A 9,488-nucleotide genomic window follows, 5' to 3' on the forward strand; every position below is an offset into this window, starting at 1 on the left:
TAAGACCCTGAAATTTGGAATAGAGACATTTACTTGGATTCAGATTAAACTGAAAATCTTGAACCCGAAGTTACACCAACTTCTCTTGCCAGTGGAAATAGCTTGCCCTCCTGTGTCTGAAGAGACTAGCCTTCCTTTGCATGAAAACCCTGTTGAAATCACACCTGACTCTAGTTTGCTAATGCTGCCAGGATGCAAAATACCAGAAATGGATTGGCTTTTATAAATGGGGTTTATTTGGTTACACAGTTACAGTCTTAAGACTATACAGAGTCCAAGGTAATGCATCAACAGTCGGGTACCTTCACTGGAGGATGGCCAAGGGCATCTGGAAAACCTCTGTTAGCTGGGAAGGCATGTGGCTGGTGTCTGCTCCAGAGTTCTGGTTTCAAAATGGCTTTCTCCCAGGATGTTCCTCTCTAGGCTTCAGCTTCTCTCCAAAATGTCACTCTCAGTTGCTCTTGGGGCATTTGTCTTCTCTTAGCTTCTCCGGAGCAAAATTCTGCTTTCAAGGGCCGTCTCCAAAATGTCTGTGTAAGCTGAAGCTCCTCTCTCAGTTCCAGTGCATTCTTCAAAGTGTCCCTCTTGGCTGTAGCAAGCTTGCTCCTTCTGTCTGAGCTTATACAGTGCTCCAGCAATTCAATTCAGACCCATCCTGAATGGGTGGAGCAACACCTCCATGGAAACTATCCAACCAGAGTCATCACCCACACAAGATTACATCAAAGATAATGGCGTTTTGGGGGACATAATACATTCAGACTGGCACAATGTCTTACAAGGGATTGCTCATTCTTCTCTAAAATCCAACACAATGGACACTTTTTTTCCACTGGACCATAACTAGAGTCAAATTTCAGTATGTTCAAAGGGGTTGGAGACCCCGTTTGTTAATGTATATCAGCTGCAACCTGGAGGATATATATGGCAGTAGGCCAAGGGGAGTGAAATAGAATACTAAAGCAGGCCAAAGTCAGTGAGATGCGTGCACTTACTAGACATTCTGGATTTAATGTGTTAGTTCATCCAGATGGAATTGACTCAAACATTTGACTTGGTTGGTTGACTAACATGTTTCTCAGTGGTTGACTATGTTTAACGGTATTTCAAAATACCAAACTTTCTATGGTATCATGTAGAGGAAGGGATCCAAAGGCTTCCAGAGATAGGAATAATGAAATGGATTTATCATGTCTATTCTACACAACCACCCCTCAGTTATATTCCACAAGAAAGCCCAGAAGATGCTACCTGCACTAAATCATTGAGATAAATATTAGCAAGCGGAGCACCTGTGTCCTTGAAAATGGGTTAGTCTCCTTTGTATGACCAAGTATGTCCATGGGGGCTGCCACCATTGAGATGGGCACCATGACTTTAATGGGATGATGAGATCCCAAAGGAACAGAGATCAGGTGGCAGCAATTATCCACTGAACACAGTGTATGCACAGTTAGTGTAAACAGCAGCGGGGACACAACCCTCAATCAGAATTTGGTCTTCAGAAATTTCCTTTGGTCTTCAGGAATCTCTAACAGTGGATAATTGACCATAGTGTTTCTAGGACACTATTGATGGGCAGCCTACAAGAATACTGGTTTATCTATAAAATGGAAAAATAAAAATATTGTAGGTCTAATGGCCAAAAAACTGACAAATAATCACAGTGCAGTGCTAAGGCCTCTCAACCAGTTTCCAGAACAAAGGCAGTTTATAGACTCAGATGCCAGGGAAGGCCAGATTCCCTTGAAAATGTAGCAATGCTAATGTAGCGTTGCTTCAAGAAGAGACAGTAAATTTTCCACCAAGCCTTCCCAAAGAGGCCTGGAACATTTAAAAGATTGACTTGCACCAGTTAAAAGGAAATATCCAGACAATTTGACACATTAAACTCAGGCACTAATTTGAAGCTAATTGCTAGGGACCTAAAAATGCCACTATGGCCCACCAGTCAAAACAGGATCTTACATTGATCAGATGAGAGATGGCATCTTAGCCCAAGTTTCACTCACATGGCTTCCCTTCGTCCAGAAACCCAACCTGTGTTTATTTGCCCCATTCTTGAATGTATAATTGGAATACACCTGACAACTGACAGAATGAATCCCCACATTGTCTTTCTAACCTGTGTAGTAAGGTCCCTAACTGTAGGAAGGAAATGGAAGTCTCTGGAGTTTCCTCTTCCTGCCAAGATGGTCAACAAGAAACAACACTGCATCTTTGGGAGAACTGCAGAGATTAATGCCACCACTGAAGACATGAAAGATGCAGGAGTGGTGATACCTATCACATCCCCATGTAATTCTCCTGTTTAGCTGGTGCAAAAGCCAGTTAAATCTTGGAGAGTATCATAAACATACTTAGGTAGTAATTCCAGCTATAGCTATTGCCCCAGATAGAGTATCTTTATTGGAACAAATAACAACAACCCCTGCCGCTTGGTATGCAGCTATCGACCTGGCTAATGTTTGTTCTTTTCTCCATACCGACTTGTAAAAATCACCAGAAGCAATTTGTTTTTGCCTGGCAGAGCAAACAGCACAACTTCAAAGTCTTGCCTTTGAGCTACATCAAATCGCCTACTCTGAGCAATAGTATATAGACTTCAGAGAGCTTGATCTTTTTGACATTCTAAAAACCATCACACTTGTCCTCAACATGGATGACATTTTATTGACTGGATTTAATGAAGATGAATTACTAAGTACTTTTGATTATTTAATAAGATTCATGCATAGTGGTAGATAAAACCCACTAAAATTCAGAGCCCCACAGGTTCAATGAAGTTCCTGGAGATCCAGTAGTTTGGAGCTGAAATACAATTTGCTTTACTTGGAGCTACACTCCAAGAAAAAAAAGGCAAAAAAATTTGGTAGGCCTTTTCGTACTCTGGAGGTAACATATACCACCTTAGAGTCTGCTACTTCAACCCTTCTACAAAGTCACCCATAAAGTTGGAAGTTTCAGGCAGGGACCAGAACAAAAGAAGAAAGTCTAGGCTTTAGTGCAATCTGTTCTCACACTTAGAGCTTATGATCCAGAAGATTCAAGTGAATTGTGTGTGGCAAATTGGGATGCCTCTAGTAAGCAACAGTGGGAGACTCACAGGGCAGAGCTCTAAGATTTTGGAGCAAATCTCTGCTCTCATTTGAAGATAATTATTCGCCTCTTGAGAAGCAGCTTATAGATTGTTACTGGGCCTTGGTAGAGCTCAAATACCTAAAAATGGGACATAAGGTCATCATGTGACCTGGGCTTCCCATTGAAATGAGTATAAAATTACCAACAAAACTATAAGGTTGGGCATGCAAAGCAGCAATCTATGAGCAAGGAGAAATATATATGATTCCAGGCTAGGACTGATCCAGAATGCACCAGTAAGTTGCAAGAGCAGGTGACTCAGACACATTCAACATGGACTCCTGCTGCATGGCTTACTCTTCCTCGATTCAAAACTAAAGCCTCATGGAGAATTCCTTACAATCAGTTGACTAAGAAGAAAAATCCTCGAGCCTTATTAAAGATGGCTCTGCATTGTTAGATGGATCTAAAAGTGAATGGCTGCAGCATTCTAGCTCCACCCAGAGGTAGGCCTGAAGGACAGCAGTGAAGGAAAATCCTTCCATGGGGCAGACTTTCTTCTTTGCCCATCATGCTCCTATAAGCACCACCATCCATGAACTCACAAACTATCTTACCCACCACACATGGCCATGGAAATAACTGGTATTACCACATTCCCCATCACCCAGAAGTGGCTGGCCTAATAGGGCTGGCCTAATAGAAGTTGGCATGGCTTACTGAAGACTCAGTCATGGCATCATTTGGAAGAAATCACCCTGAAAGTGTGGTGTTCTGACTTACTGAATAAGTATATGCTTTTAGTCAGACACCATTATAGAATGCTGTTTTCTCCAGAGTCAGGATTCATGTATCCAAAAATCAGGGGGTCAATGCGATAGTGGCTTCTCTCATGATTAGACCTAAAAACATACTTGCATAATTGTCATGGCAATCTTGAACTCTGCTGGCTTAGAGTACTTACTTCCTGAAAGGCTAGACTTCTACCAGAGGACACACAATGTTTCCACTGAGTTGGAAGATGAGGTTCCTTATGCCACCGAACCAAGTAGAAAAAATGTGTTACTCTACTGGCTAAAGCAATTAATCCTGGTCATCAAGGGGAAATTGGATTCCTGCTACACCATGGGACAAGGAGAACCAGGTGATCTCTGAGGTGCTTCTTTGTACTTCCACACCCAATGGTAGATGGCATGTCACACAACAACCACTAAAAAGAAAAGAGGCCAGACTGTTTTCTCCTCAGAACCTTCAGGAATGAAGATTTGAGTTACTCTTCTAGGTAAAGAATGGTAACAGGTTATTCTGGTTTTTTAATGCTGCCATTATGCAAAATACCAGAAATGGATTGGCTTTTATAAAGAGATTTATTTGGTTACAAAGTTACAATCTGAAGGCCATAAAAGTGTCCAAGCTGAGGCATAACAATAGGGTACCTTCACAGAAGAATGGCCAATGGCGTATGGAACATCTCTGTTGTCTGGGAAGGCATGTGGCTGGCGTCTTCTTCCTTTGTTCCCAGGTTATGTTTCAAAATGGCTTTTTCCCAGGACATTTCTCTCTAGGTGTCTGGGGGTATTCTCTTAGTTTCTCCCAGGCAAACTCTGGAGTAGCAAAAATCTACCTTCAATGGTCATCTTCAAAACGTCTCTCTGGGTTGAGCCCTCTACCACAGGTTTTACCCTTGGGAAGACAGTTGCTGCAAAGGAGAGGCTAGGTCTCCCTATGGTTGTGCCTAAGAGCCTCCTCCCGAATGCCTCTTTATTGCTCAGATGTGGCCCTCTCTCTCTGGCTAAGCCAACTTGAAAGTTGAAATCACTGCCCTCCCCCCTACGTGGGATCAGACACCCAGGGGAGTGAATCTCCCTGGCAACGTGGAATATGACTCCCGGGGAGGAATGTAGACCTGGCATCGTGGGACGGAGAACATCTTCTTGACCAAAAGGGGGATGTGAAAGGAAATGAAATAAGCTTCAGTGGCAGAGAGATTCCAAAAGGAGCCGAGAGGTCACTCTGGTGGGCACTCTTACGCACACTTTAGACAACCCTTTTTAGGTTCTAAAGAATTGAGGTAACTGGTGGTGGATACCTGAAACTATCAAACTACAACCCAGAACCCATGAATCTCGAAGACAGTTGTATAAAAATATAGCTTATGAGGGGTGACAATGGGATTGGGAAAGCCATAAGGACCACACTCCACTTTGTCTAGTTTATGGATGGATGAGTAGAAAAATAGGGGAAGGAAACAAACAGACAAAGGCACCCAGTGTTCTTTTTTACTTCAATTGCTCTTTTTCACTTTAATTATTATTCTTGTTATTTTTGTGTGTGTGCTAATGAAGGTGTCAGGGATTGATTTGGGTGATGAATGTACCACTATGTAATGGTACTGTGAACAATCGAAAGTACGATTTGTTTTGTATGACTGCGTGGTATATGAATATATCTCAATAAAATGAAGATTTAAAAAAAAAAAAAAAAACATCTCTCTTGGCTGCAGCAGCACTGAGTTCCTTCTGTCTGGGCTTTTATAGGGCTCTAGTAAACTAATCAAGACCCACGCTGAATGGGCAGGGCCACACCACCATGGAAATAATCTAATCAAATGTATTACCCACAGTTGGGTGGGTCACATCTCATTGGAAACAACCTAATCCAAAGATTCCAACCTAATCAACACTAATACGTCATTTGCCTTATTAACGAGGTTAATTTACGATTTAGTCTTTAGGTAACAGAATTTTTAATGGAACTGTGACTGAATTTGAGAAGTAATTAATACAGCCAATGATGGATGACTGTTGGGACTGTGTGTTTCTTCGTTTGGAGAAGTTAAGAACTTCTTCCCTCGAATGAAGGATAGCTACACCTTATTAGGCATAAACATAGAGTTGTTTTGTTGTGTGGAAGTTCAGGTGGGTATAAAGGGTGCACACAGAAGCTGAATAGCCAAATCAGACTGTGCCCGTTATCAATATATTCCTCTCAGCTCCAAATCCACCTGCCCTGCTTTGTGATCTTGAAGCTGGACCTGTAAACCTTTTTCCCTTGTCATGGCTTCATGTTAGACTTGGTCTAAAATGGGCCCTGGAGGGACAGTGCAATGCCATAGCAGGAGAAAGGGCTTCCCCCAGCTTTTAATGAGCTATATTTCGGTGCTAGAGCCAGCGGATGGTTGCAGGAAGTCCAGTAGCGCTCACCCCAGTGGCCCTCCTGGACCAGCTCCAGCTCCTGGCCTCCAGCAGATTTTCCTTCCACCCCATGTGGGCCACTCCTAGAGACCAGCCCTGTCCTCTACCTTCTGGCAAGTTCTTCTGCCACCGGCAGGCTGTCGGTTCCTGTGGCAGCCACATCCTTTTCAAAGGGGTCTGAATCTCAGCCTTGGGGGGTGAGAGACCCTCGTCTAAGTTTTTCCTTCCTTCCTGGTTGACCCTCACTCGGTCCTAGAAGTAGTAGCTGCTTTCTGAATTTGCTAACCCTAAATCCCTTAGAACCATCTTTTACCCCTTTCCTACCTAACCACCTTTTACCGGTTAAATTCTTATATTAAACTCTCCTTGTTCAAATTAATGTATTCCCTGTAGAAATTACTGTCCAAATCCCTCTCTGATGGGAGGGATCACATCCTGGTATTGATATGTTTGAAACAGGCCCAGATTTTGACCAAAGGAAGAAGAAAGAAATGAGTGGGAGTGAGAATTAAAATTAGAACAATTTTTAATTATGATTGGACTCTGCTAAGGACCAATCCTACCTTTTCCCTCTGGATTCTGAACTAGTTGAGAGAGGAACACTAGGGGCAGGTGAGGATCAGAATACCACATTCATTGCTGGTGAAAAGGATGAAGCTAAGTCCAAAATCAAGACTCTAGTTCCTTCCTCTGGAACTAAACAGCCCCCGAAATGGTTGGTCAGCTGGACGGCTGCAGACCTCTCGACCCCTCCTCCCCCACAAGGCTAGTGGGTTCTCTAGTGTCTAATGTATGGAGAAGACAACATGTGACCTGCAGGGCTGCAGGAGAGAAGGAGAGAGAGAAACTCACTGCCCCCTTCCCCAGTCTCACTCAATGAGCCCTCCTCCCATCTCAAAGAAGAGCAAGTGAGAGGTGGAAACTGAGGCAGAAGCTTCTGGCCAATTCTCCAAAGAAGACAGAGGCTCCTTAAGGGCAGGTGGTAAAATGGAGTGATGGAGAGAGTAATGCTCCCAATATCCCACCTCTGTGGTCACTGACCTAAGATACAGACAAGGCAAGCTGAGTTTCTCATGAGCCCTGAACAGCTGCAAGGCCATCCCTTTCCTTCCACTCAGGAGAGCACAAAGGAACACAAGGGGAGAGGGAAGGAGACAAAGTGTCCACCCTGCTCCTGGAAGAACCCACCCCTGGCCTTCCTGGAATGGGGGTGAGCGGCTTCCCAAAAGAGAAAGCACGTCAACTCTTTGTGCACTGAAAGGATTGATCTTTCTCTTTTTATGCCAAGGCTCAAAGAGCCAAGTTTAATCCAGAGAAGCCTTTATACTTCGTTATTAGATGAGATGAAGGTCAGTGAGGAATAACAGGGTCTATTTCCATCCAAGTTGTGGGGTCACAGCAGCTGCCAAAGGAAGGACTTTGGTGCCAGAGTCCTGGGCTCAGGGCCCCAACACCAAGGGCGCGGGGTGGTTTCATCACTGCAACCAATGCTTTGCTCTGAATTCTCTTTCTGATCCCATGGGTCAATTTCAATTGGGCTCTGACTTACCCAAATTCAGGTGCATGGGACCCAGGAAGCAAAGATGATCAAGAAGACAAATCCCCCTCCCCATCCAGATCACAGGTGCACCTACCTTCACTGGGGACAGCAAAATAATCACAGTGGTTTCAGCTCTGCACAGATGTGAAAGAGGGTCTGGGAGACAGCTTGATTGCGGGGCCCAAAGGCCCCTGCTCAAACCCCTTCAAAGGCTTCCTGTGACCCTCACTGGAGAGACAGAACTCAACATAACCTACAATGCCTTGCCTGACCTGGGCTCAGCCTCACCCCACCCCACCCCAGCCTATCATCTTATCTGCTCAGCCATATTTTCCTACTGCTCCAGCTGACCTCCTACCCCAGGGCCTTTGCACATGCTGTTTCTTTAGCCTAGGATGCCCTTTCTCCCACTTGTTACTTGGGAAACTCCTATTCATCACTTTCTCAAGAAAACCTTACCTGACCTCCCTACACATAGCACCATATACCTCAAATTTGCAACACTTACTACAGTTGTAATTACACACACATTATATGATTTTTTTTTATGTATTGTTTGTTCTCACTGTAGTCTGCACTCCAGGAGGGCAGGGACCGCATCTGATTCTACTTTACATCCCAGCATCTGGCAGAGTGTCTGTCACAAAGTAAGTACCCAATAAATATTGAGTGAATGAATGAGTGAACATGGAGTTTCAACAGTGGTTATCATTAACCAATTCTCTAAACTTCCCAATGGTCTCGCTGGCTTAGGGGATCCCAGAGCTGAGGTGGTCAAGAGGGTGCTTCAGTAGATCCAAATTAAGGCAATAAAAAAACCACGTATCAGTGTCACGGTGAGAAAGAGGGGAGGGAGGGAGGACTTGGGGAGAGAGGAAAGGTGGGGAGAACAGAAAGAACCCATATCACATCCCTCCCACTGCCAGCCCCACCCTCATTCCACTTGGTACATGCCTGCTCAGAATAAAGCCACATTTCCCAAGGCTGGGAAAATCCCCTCCTCAGTTTGCTTCCACTACCTTGAGCTAGATGCGGCCAGTCCACAGAGCAGGGGAAGGAGGAAGGAAGAGAAATTTACAGTACCACTATTGAGTCTGATGAGTACAGATGGTGCCTGTCCAGCAGCCCACCAGTCACGCCCACGGAGAGAACCCCCTGGGCAGCTGGGCTCGGGACTGTCCTTGCTGTGGGCACACTCCAGCCCTCACCACCAGAGAATAGTGGAGCCATCAAATAAATCCAGTGTTTAGATAAGGGAGTGGGGGCAGTGCTTCAGCAGACCCTTTCCTGAAATCCAATGGCAATAAAAGAGAAAAAGGGGCTGACTCGCCCAGATAACTACAACCAAAGAAGTAATTATCCCTCTTCTGGTCCTGAGCGAGGATGCTGGATGGCAGGGGCACCTGCCCAGGTGATTCATCACCCCTAGATTTATGGCCTCCTCAGGAAACCCCTGTGCGAAGTCTCCCCTCCAGTTCACTAGAAACAATTCTATTTAGATTTTGTCAAGATTATTGCTCTTCTCCGCCATCCCTCAGAGGGGAAGCAGGCACCATTCTGGATAGCACAACTGAATATTGATTTACTGGTGCCAGCCCTGAAGAAAAATCTCTGTAAGTTTGCTAACTGTTTGCAACTGCCTGAGATCTCCCCGGGGTCTTGGTTTCCCCTGT

Source organism: Choloepus didactylus, chromosome 2 (assembly GCF_015220235.1).
Source record: "Choloepus didactylus isolate mChoDid1 chromosome 2, mChoDid1.pri, whole genome shotgun sequence".
Lineage (NCBI taxonomy): Eukaryota > Metazoa > Chordata > Mammalia > Pilosa > Megalonychidae > Choloepus > Choloepus didactylus.